Genomic DNA, 11,529 nt, shown 5'->3' on the forward strand with positions numbered 1-11,529 from the left:
GAATGAAAGTCATCAAGGTGAAACTTACTGGATCCTCCTTTGTCGGTGATAATGCTCAAGCTTTCAAGGTTCATGCATTGCTTCCTTTCTTTCCCACCTGAGGAAAGCACATCCTGCCTTCAGTAGAACACTACTGGCTAAATAGCTTCATGAGTTAGGCCTTTAAAACAATGTGCTAGAACATCTGTGCTGTCTCTGGGTGGGCTCCACTCTTCTTCCTGGAAATCTACTTGCTCTGTCTCTGGACCCAATCCCAGAAGCGAAGAGAAGAGAAAATGCAGTTCCAGTAGCTTTTCTTCTGCTCAGTTCCATTGGTTTCCAGCATTTACCATCTAGGCCAGAAAGATTGTAGGCCACACAAAACATTCTGCTAATCACTCACAGGCCGGATCTACACTACTGCTTTAAAGTGCTTTATAACAGTTTTGACAACTGTATATGGAGTGTGTCCAGGGCCCCAACAGTAGCACTTTAAAGCAGTAGTGTAGATCCAGCTACAGTGTAGTGATACATCACAGTTTTCCTTACTCTTGTGTAAGCACATACACACACCAATTTGAATTAGGGCCAAATCTTTCCAACCACCCATTTCCCCGCTGAAATTCTGTACACATACACACACATGAGTGTGGGGTAAAAAAAAAAAAGAATAAATTCCCCCACTGGAACCAAATGAGGCCAGAGGAACAGCAACAGGGCTGGAGGCAGGGCCTCTCAGCAGTGAGGTCCTGGAAGGTTGTGAGAAATTGGTTCAGTTGAGTTCCTAATGTACATCTAACAAATCAAAAACTTTCAGGCCAATATATAGCTGCAATCGAGCAGTGTTCCCCAAATTTACGCTTGCCCAAGCCTGATGACACAGCTCATTGGGGGGAAATGTGCATAAAATATGCTTATTAGTGAACAGCAGTGATAGGAGAGAGATTAATTCAGTTCATATTTAAGCTATTTTTGCACTTTTGAACCACTGTGGGAACTGAAAGCCATTATATTTCAAAATTCGCAACTTTCAGATTTTCAAATGGAGGTCTCCAATGAAAAGAATGCATACAAAAATGTGCATATTAGGAAAAACAATGTTCAAAGTGCATTACAAAAAGTGCCTTAAACCAACGCCCAGCAAAGCTTGGGCGTGGTAGGGCTGTTGCGGGTGGGGGTGATTAAGAGGCGTGGAGGTCACCCATTGGTGAGCCTCGCGTGGCGCCACTGGGCGAGGAGAGGGGAGCCTATAAATGGGCGCTCACCCCCTCCCTCGCCCTTCTTTGAAAAAGCAGCTCCCTCCCTCCCTTCCCTGTAGGCAGTGTGGGTTATCTGGTTGTCATTAGGAGACCAAGTAGGAATTTTTTACTCAAAACCTACTGTTAAGGTAGTGAGTTTTTTCGCCTACTTCACACTGCAAGACGGGCGGGCAGTATTAAATAAGTTGATTGGTTATTTCAATTTAATTATCCAATTTGGTCACATTTGTTGGCAGGGAAGTGGACATCTTCACATCACGAGGATTGGTGAGCATTCCAAGGCACCTAACGGTGAGGGGTAAACGCCTGAGGCTCACCAGCTGCAAACCTAGCGGCCCAGCTGGCGAGATAAGGGTTACCCTTGAGGCCGACCTTTCTCACTCACCCGGAGGCTAGCGTCACGGGGAGGAGTGACACCGGAAAGGTCTCCCACCCCAAAAGGGGGAGCCAGTGGGTGGCGACAAGACTGCCACCACCCTAAGGCCAGGAATAGCTCGCCCTAGCTGGTAGCGGCTCTTGGCCACTGAAGTTCTGATGTCCGCTTAGGTTCATCCCTCTGCAGATATATATATACATTAATAAAATGTGGCCCAGTTTTTATACCCAGCTATTTTGTGTCGCCTCGTTATTTACACACTCCACATTCCGCAATGTGTACATTAGGTAAACATGTGTACAAAAATGTATATATTAGAAGATATATGCACAAAAAGCCTACAAAGTTTTGTGTGTTCCCAATTGTTAATGAGAAATTCTCAAAATTTGAGAAAAACGAAATGTAAGATTGAGAGAAGTAGAAACAGAGAGAAATAAAAAATTAACAGATTCATCAACCCCTAGTGATATGTGTGCACAGAATGTGTGTATTTGAGGAGAATGCACACAAAAATCCTCTGCAGTATATCCATGAAAAATGTTTTGAAAAATCCATGTCCGTTAGAAAACGCACACAGGAAGAGTATAAATTAGGGGTGTGCACAGACCCCCCGCTCCGCTTCTCTTCCAGATCCACGATTTGCGGATCGGGCCGCTTCGCTCCGCCCCCGCTCCGTCTATGTCCGCTCCGCTCCGCTGCGGAGCTCCGGATCCGGATCGGAGCTCCGTTTCCCCCCCCCCCATAGGCTTGCATTAAGCTAAAAAAATATACAACTTTTTTTCTGTGAAAGTTAGAAACCTCAAGTTTGGCACCATGACACCTCATGGAGCGATACACACACACGCCAAGACTCAAGGCAATCCCATCATCCCCTGATTTTTGGGGAATTTATGAAAATCGGGCACCCCATTCACACCCCTTTCCATAGCTCCGTCAATTTGCACGTTAGAAACCTCAAACTCATCACCATGATAGCTTATCCAGGGATACACATGCACGCCAAGACTCAAGGCAGTCCCATCGTCCCCTGATTTTTGGGGAATTTATGAAAATCGGGCACCCCATTCACACCCCTTTCGATAGCTCCGTCAATGTGCACGTTAAAAACCTCAAACTCACCACCATGATAGCTTATCCAGGGATACACATGCATGCCCAGACTCAAGGCAGTCCCATCATCCCCTGATTTTTGGGGAATTTATGAATATCGGGCACCCCATTTGCAGACGTAGACTGTTCTCTGACATTTGGACAGATAAAAAAAGGGAAGTGGGCACACTCACAGATGCCATCTAGACCCACAATCATGCCAAGGTACAAGGCAATCCCATCATCCCCTGGTTTTTGGCAGGGCTTAAACCTGCAGACAGCTCAATGGGGCCATTTCAAAGGAAATCCCAACATGCCATGAATTGGGGAGTAGAGATCAACCTAAATGAATCTTCTTCCACACTTGAAAAATGGATTTGGAACTTCCAAAACTCTAAGTGAGCGCAGGAAGGACTTCTCCCCTGAGTCAAAGCCAGACACAAACCATCCCTGCGAGGCGGGCAGGGGAGGAGGGAGGGAAGGCAGGCAGGCAGCAGACATTTCTGGGGGCATAAGGAAGTGAGCCAAGGATAAGCCAGTAATGCATATAAAATGGAATAAATAAATAAATAAACAAACAAACAAAGGAGGGGTGGAATTAAAAGCAGCAGTGTTGCTGAATAAACAACAAGAAGAACTTTTTTTAAAAGGCTATATCTGTCTTTTACCAGTAATAAGGGTGGTGGGGGTGGTGGACGTGCCCAGATGGGGAATCATCGGTCAATTTAACTGGTCCTATCTAAGAACCAGTCTTTTAAGAAGCAAAGCTCTCACTTCAACTCATGATAGGCGTTGCTCCACCGGGTTACTCTCTTTGGAAGGCTCTGATGGCCCTCCAAGTACAGGAGAGAGTGAGGGCACGTCCACATGCCCTAGGGGAGCTCATCCCCTTGCACCACATCTTTTCAGTTGTTCCCCAAAGTTATGGTGGGTAGCAGTGCTGTGTTTCTATCTCTTATTATTGGCTTAGTATATGATTTCAGGTTGTGTTTGTGCATTTGGTGGGGCTACTGTTTTAAAAAACACTGGGAAAAGTCCATTCAGACTAAGAAAGAGAAGTTCCCAGAATCCCAAGTTACCCGTTTTGCCTATCCCCTCCTCCAACTTTGGGATCATGTGATCATGACTAGGAGTTGACTCTGCCCCTCAGCCCTTCGAAAAGGTAATCTTTTTCCCGCCTTTACCCTACTTTTAAAAAAATTCTAGCAAGCGAACTGCACCATGCAGAGAGCTGAGAGTAGGCTCAAAATGACCCCCAGCCATGACTCTCTAAGCACAAGAAGTTTCAGAAAGATAGCTTCAAAAACAACACAGTTATCCCCTTTTCTTTTCCACAATGCAATCCTATGGGCGAAATGTTTCAAAATGGCGATCGGATCGGTCCGCGGAAAGAGAAACGCTCCGAAAATAGGCGCTTCTCTTCGCCTTGCTTCTAGGGGTCCCCGGTCCGCTTCTACTCCGCCTCTGGGCAAGGCGGAGCAGGCCAATTCGCTTCTGCTTCTACGCTTCTAATCGGAGCAGAGCACATCCCTAGCATAAATGTATACTCTTTAAAAAAAAAATCGCACAAAATGGGATTGAATGAACTTAACTGTGAAAATCTGACAAGCTTGGTGAGAATGAGAGTGTCTGATCTGGCCATCCATAGGGTCTCAGCAGTTGTCCAAGAAAGTTGATGGCACCCCTCACCCAGGGTCTTCAGAGAACTCTACCTGTTTTACCTAATTTACTACAGGCTTCTAGCAAACACTGATCCATCATCAGGAACCACCAGAGAAGATTTGTTTCAGAAGCCTTAGCTAGACCTAAGGTTTATCCCGAGATCGTCCAGGGGTCATCCCTGCCTGCTCCCGGGATCCCCTGTGTGTCACTTAGATGAACAGGGATGACCCCGGGACGATCCCGGGATAAACCTTAGGCCTAGCTAAGGCCTCTGTCTTCCAATTGCATAAAAATTGATTTGAGGATTAAAAACTGTGCTCTATGTGGAGCTGCTCTTAAGGCTGGTTCGGAGGCTGAGGCTACTGCAGAATGCAGCAGCTATGTGCCTTGCCACACATATATTATGCCTGTGCTAAAGGATCTAAACTAGCTACCAGTTTGATACTGAGCTATATTTAAGGTGTTGGTATTAGTAAACAAAGTGCTACATAACTCAGGACCAGGATATCTCAAGGAATGTCTTCCTCTATACCAATCTCCCAGGTTGTTATGATTTTCGGGGGAGGCCCTGCTGTCTGTGATGTAGCCTATGAATTCCCATGACAACACAGAGTTGGGCCTTCTCTACAGTGGCACCCTTCCTGAGGAATGATCTCTCCTTTGAAGTACAACAAACCTCAACACTGGTGTGTTTTAGGCATTTACTGAAAACATATCTGTTTACTTTGGCTTTCCATCAAATATGAGCTATCTTTGTACCAACCTCATGGTAGTGTTGTTTGTGTATGGTCTGTTTTGTTTGCTTCTTTTGTCATTGGTTTGGTTTTATTCCTTTGTAAGTTGCTTTGGGATTTTAAACGAGAAGTAGTGGGTTGTTGTTGTTGTTATATAATATTACATACTACTACTACTACTACTACTACTAATATATACATTTAAAACTAAATATGCAGCATCCTTTTTTAAAAAACAATTCCTCATTTTGCCATAGAAACTTTAGCACAAATTATATTCAGCAGATTGTCAAGAGCAACAAGAGAACAATCATATGCTGCTTTTCTTTAAATACTGTAAATTCGTGACCGTGTATCAGAAATCACCTTAAGACTTTCTTCTAGGCTTCCTGAATTGTTGACACATCCATCCATCGTATGTTATTATCGCTTGAGCATAGTTGCTAACAGCATTTGCTTTTTTAAGGGCTTCATTTTTCATTTTGGAAATAAAGGTACCTGTTAAGACCATCATTCAGAATATGAACTGTGGGGGTAAAAAAAAAAGAACATTTAAAAAGAACCAGAGAATCGATTGTGTCTTCTGCCTGCTCGCTTCAGCACATTCTTCATGCTGTCAACATTTGGGTGTCCTACGGAACACACAAGCAAACCTCAAAAAAATAAAAATAAAACCATCTTGGAAGGGAGAATGAGTTATAAGGAATGTATGCCTTTTGATGCTGAAGTATGAAGCCACCGTTATCCAAATAAATATTTGGATGCATAAAGGCAATTTATCAAGATCAAGGAGGTGATTTTCTGAATCCACAGCAATAGTCTTCTGAAATCTGGCTTTCAAGTAAATCTCTTTTAAAGTAATGTCATTGGCCAGTTTTCAAGGAGCAACTTAATGCAGGCCTAAGGGCTTGTGTATGTCTAATGGGATTCCCCCCCCCCCTTTTATGAGCAGCATACTTCTCATGGAAAATCAGGGTTCTCAATTGCGTGGAAAGCTTCTATGGATACACAAGGCTCTCTGTTTCGGAAAGTTGCTCTCATGAGTACAGTGAGGATGGGCACGGTCAAGTACTCCTTCTCCTCATGTATTAACTTGTACCCTTTTCAGAATGCCTGAACAGGGTAGCCATTTTGTCTGAGTTTGGGGAAGTTTATATTTCTTAACCAAAATTCTTCTAATGGGTGGGGATGGGGGTGGTATTCCCACTTTGTAGAGGGATTTCCTGTTGTGGAAGAGAACCAGGGCAATAGCCACACAGTGAAGGACACTCTGGGATGTCTGTCCAAATGAGCATTATGGGCATGTCTAATGAGTTATTTCATGTGGAAAAAAAACTGACAGTGGAGCACTAATTGGGACACAACAGCATATGCAGCACAGCCTTCAGAAGCTATTTGCGTACATACAGTTACAAACAGCTGGAGCAGACATAAGTAGCCAATTAGTTAATTACTGACCTCAAAATTATCACATAAAAGAGGGGTTGGTCATTTAAGTATCTGATTATGGTCTATTCTCTCGCAGAGCTGAGATATGCAGATGTAAACTGCCTCTTGAAATCTCATTTAATTCTATACATGAAATTAAATGAAGTAAAAGAGTAGCAGAAGCATATTGATAGGGAAAGGGAGTTGAAATATATTAATGATTCTCTTAATGTGCTCAGTAATTTCTTTTAAATTGATACATTCAGCGTAATTTATTGCAACCCATGAGTGCACATGATAGAGAGTTCTTTAGTGAGGTTTTTTTTAAAGCTTTTTAGAGTGTGATGTTGTTTTAGAATTCACTTTAACGTTGTTAAGCTATTTTAGATAGATGGCATTTACAGTGAGAGAAAACAATATAGAACCCTAAATCAGGTATACCATTAAGAACAGTGCATAGCAAACTTCTGAGAAACAATCACATATTGAAATATTTGACAAGTAGTGTCGAAGTCTGATACACATGAGAACTTATTGAATTTCTGTTCATCTTGTGCCAACTATTTTTGTCGATTCCAATTGAATGTGTAAATTTATTTATTGTATTTATTTATTTATTACATTTATATACTGCCCCATAGCCGAAGCTCTCTGGGCAGTTTACAAAAGTTAAAAACAATGAACATTAAAAACAGATATACAAAATTAAAAACCACCAAAAGTTTTAAAAACAACAATATCCATTTAAAAGAACTATTCTTGGGTCAGTTAAAAACTCAGCATATGTTATTAACTAAATGGGATTAGTTCACGAATTACTCTAAAGACATAGGGCTCATCTACACCAAGCAGATATTCCACTATGAAAGCGGTATGAAAGCGGTATATAAAAGGCAGGAGCTACTACTTTATAGTGGTATTGAAATGCCCTAACAACTGTTGGGGCCCATTGACACATACCATATACCGCTTTCATACCACTTTCATAGTGTTATATACGGCTTGGTGTAGTTGTGTCATGGGCCCCAACAGTTGTCAGTGCACTTCAGTACCACTATAAAGTAGTAGTGTAGATCCTGCAGTGCAGGACATTGTCTGTCTGTCTGTCTGTCTGTCTGTCTGTCTCTCTCTCTCTCATAAACTCAGGGGGGCTGATCTACATCTGGACCTAGCATGAAGGTAGGAAAGCTCTAACCCACCCACCCCCGCTATTGCCCTCATCTGGATCTGCCACCAACTCTGCCTGTAATTTCAATTGCCGATTAAAACAAATGGGTCATTTTGGGAGCAATGAAAATTACAGTTATCCCCCCTTTTCCCCATTCTCTACTGAGACCATAATGATGTAAGGATTAACCACCCCATCTCCCATACTAGGGTCCCAAGTATCCCCCTGTTGTATCTACTGTATGAAGGGAATATAACAGAACTGCTAGCTACATCTTCAAAATAATGTTTAGCTTTGCCTGAGTCAGCTGTTGTCTTTCCTTGTATTGATTGTCAGGATGACTGGTACAACTGCAGGTACTTAGAGGCTAGCATGTCAAGGAAGCCATGGTGAAGGAGTGGAATCATCCTTTACTCCACCATGCAGCATGAAGTCTCAACTTAATACATTACTATAAATAATAAGTCTTCTGAAACGGTGGTTTGGTAAATTAGAATTCAGACACATGCTGAATTGTTAAGGCAGCTCCATTAGCAGGAGCCTGTTCAAACTAAAGATGCACTGGACTAAAATGTTCCCCAGAGGGACAAATGTCAGGAACTCTAATAGGAGATAATCACAATTTGTGTGTGTGCGGGAGGTGAGCTGGGGAAGGCTTTCCCGCACCTCTCCCTCTTCCCTTGCCAATTGGGGCTGAAACAGCTCTTAATGCAAGCGGTAAGAGGCCCTTTCAGGGCCTGATGGGCATGGGGGGAGGGGAGGAAAAGTGCATATCCAAGGCCTCCAGAAAGTGTGCAATTCTCCGGGTACACTAGCGGCATGCCCTGGGAATTCCACATTTTTCAGAGGCCTCAGACGCACACAACGTTTAGCGCTCACTGGGCCAGCTCTCAGGGAGCTCGCCATTCACTAATCCCCAAAGGGTTTTTCTTTTTCTTTTTAAGGCCCCAGGTATCTGTGCAATCACAGAGGTCAGGGGAAAGGAGCATGGCCTAAAGTTTAGGAAGAGTCTATATATGCCCTCCTAAAATCCTCCACCCAGCACATGTGACAGTAACTAGGTCTGATGCAGGCCTAGTGCCAAATTCATATAAGTTACATGGGCTGGAGAGGTTTACAGGAAGTGTATAACGGCAATGTACCTCGGCTTTTTCTGACTGGAAAACTTCTTGGAACTTAATCAGACAAGCTGAGGGACTGTACAGTTCCCTGGAGCTTTTAAAACACAGCCTTTGGGGGCTTTGTCACAGTTCTGTCTCAGTTGTGATTAATGTCTAGGACTTGGTAGAGGGGGTGGAAAAGCCTAAATAAAAAAGGCTGGTTGGTTGATTAGCTGATCTATCTGTTCTGGCCTTCTATTTCACAGTAGTAAGTGAGAGGTTAGTCAAAAGTAAGGAGGTTAAGCTTCACATTCAATTAATGAATGACTGCAAATGTGCCTACAAAATAGCCTGAATGTTGATTTTGCATGTGCAGAATCTTGCTTTGCATTCTGAGCTTCAGAAGGACTTAGGGAAATTACATTGGATTTGTAATTCACCTGACTATTATGAACTGCATAAATTCATTTTCCAAACCAGATAATTACAAACTGTATTATAAATAATATAGTGTTCAGAATAAATTCAATGGGAAAGCATAGAGTAGGTTTTTTTTTCTGCTTAAAATGGAATGGCTGGTCAGAGCTTAGTAGTAATACTCTGAGTGGCAGGAGAGATAAATCACATCCTAGTTCTGTAATTGTATTTGAGAAAGCCTGCAGAAAAACATTGGGTTGGTTTCTGCTTCAGACTAACCAGTTAAAATGGGTATGCAGCATGGATACAGTCCATGTTGCCAAAATAAATGAGTACATATTGACAGATTGATATGTTTAGAGGTATTGCCTAAGCTTGAGTTCTTAAGGAATGCTCTAATAGGTGTCTTCTCTCATGAATAACGTAGGGCACCACCCAGGCCCAAGATATTTGGAAACAACCAGAGTGGAGAGTTTTGGAGGGCGAATCTTCAGAGCTCTACAAAAGCTCATCTCCTATCTCATCTCCTATGCTTCTGCTTGCAGTTGATTGCTACCCAAAAGGAAGAGGCCATAACAAGAAGAACAGTGATATGAGGAAGACATGATGACACTGTTCTCTCTTCCACCTTTTAGAATTTAACTGAATAGCCCTGAAGTGCTTTGAAGAGCTTCAAAGAGGAAGGAAGACCTGTGGGGCGTAGCACAATGTTTCTCTTCAATTCTGGATTTCAGGGGGAGGCATTTTAACTCTCTGATTCAGCACAGTAGTAGGGTGATGATATGAAAAGGAAGACAGGGCTTCTGTATTTTTAACAGTTGCACAGAAAAGGGAATTTCAGCAGGTGTCATCTGTATATATGGAGAACCTGGTGAAATTCCCTCTTCATCACAATAGTTAAGGTGCAGGAGCTATACTAGAGTGACCAGATTTAAAAGAGGGCAGGGCACCTACAGCTTTAACTGGTGATGAAGAGGAAATTTCACCAGGTTCCCCATATATACAAATGACACCTGCTGAAATTTCCTTTTCAATACAACTGTTAAAGATACAGGAGCCCTGTCCTCCTTTTCATATGGTTATCCTACACAGTAGGCAAGGCAAGGAGAGACATAGCTGAGCCTGGCCCATGGGCTCAGCCTGGCCCAAGGGCTCATGGTAAAAGTTCCCCACAGCTGTTTTAAACCTCCTTAATGAATGAGCTTGGTAACTGTGAGCAGACAGAATTTAGATCTAGATGGATCATCAGCTGGACCCAAGAGACCAATTATAATTAGCTATGCCACCAAATTTTCTAATTAGTTTGCTTGTTGGTTGAAAGTCATCCGTCCGTAATGCTGACCTTTGTAGTGAGTCTGGATCGATGTATTATGAATTTGCTATTAAGTTTGCTTCACAGCAAGCACAGTAAAGTAGTACATTGATTCCCCACCTCAAAATTTTAGTTGTCCTAACACCTAGGCCCCTCTCAACAAACTTAGTTGAAGCTAGGGATGTATAAGAAATTTGTTTCAATTATTTTTGATGAGGATATACCCATTTCACACTTTCTGGACCTAACATGCACTTGGATGCAGTCTGCAGGCAATATCCATACATTTCCAAGCCTGCGATGTGATTTGCAAACCCACCAAAATGTATGTTTGAAAATATGCATGAAAAAATGCATACATTTAGAAACATATGCACAGTTTTACATGCACAAAAACCCCATAGCTCTCAATCTGATATGGGTGCAAGCAAGTATGGGTTTTCAAGATGGAATTCTGAGACCTTCAACGAGCTCAACCGTTTGCTGATTCACATGTCCCTCATTGGCTGCCTCATTGGCTGCTTCACCTATCAAGGCCACTGCTAAATCAAAGTAGCTCTGGCTCCCAGGAGGAGATTCTTTTGGTTCATCTTCATACCGGTGATTGGTGATGATGAGTAAACATGACATGTGATGATGCATGACATCATGCTGCACTACACAATCCCAAACTAAAGCTCCCAAAATGCACCTTGATATTGTGTTTGTGTAAAACTCATCTATATGGAATGAGAATTTGTAGTAATTGATTACTGTCATCCAAGTTCACATGGATGAATTTGTTACTCCCCCCCCCCACTCAGGGTAAATTCACCTGTCACTAACAGGCAAAAGGTGAAAAAAATAAACTTGGGGCCTTCCTAGACGAGGCCTTAGCGCGCCTTCTGACCCGGTTTCCCTGCTGTGCGTCCAGATGACGCACAGGGGAATCCGGAGACAGGCCGCGCTGAGGCCTCCTCCAACGCGCCATAAGCGAATGCGCTTATGTCGCGCTTTTTCCCCAGC

The sequence above is a fragment of the Elgaria multicarinata genome, chromosome 9 (genome assembly GCF_023053635.1).
Source record: "Elgaria multicarinata webbii isolate HBS135686 ecotype San Diego chromosome 9, rElgMul1.1.pri, whole genome shotgun sequence".
NCBI classification, from domain to species: domain Eukaryota; kingdom Metazoa; phylum Chordata; class Lepidosauria; order Squamata; family Anguidae; genus Elgaria; species Elgaria multicarinata.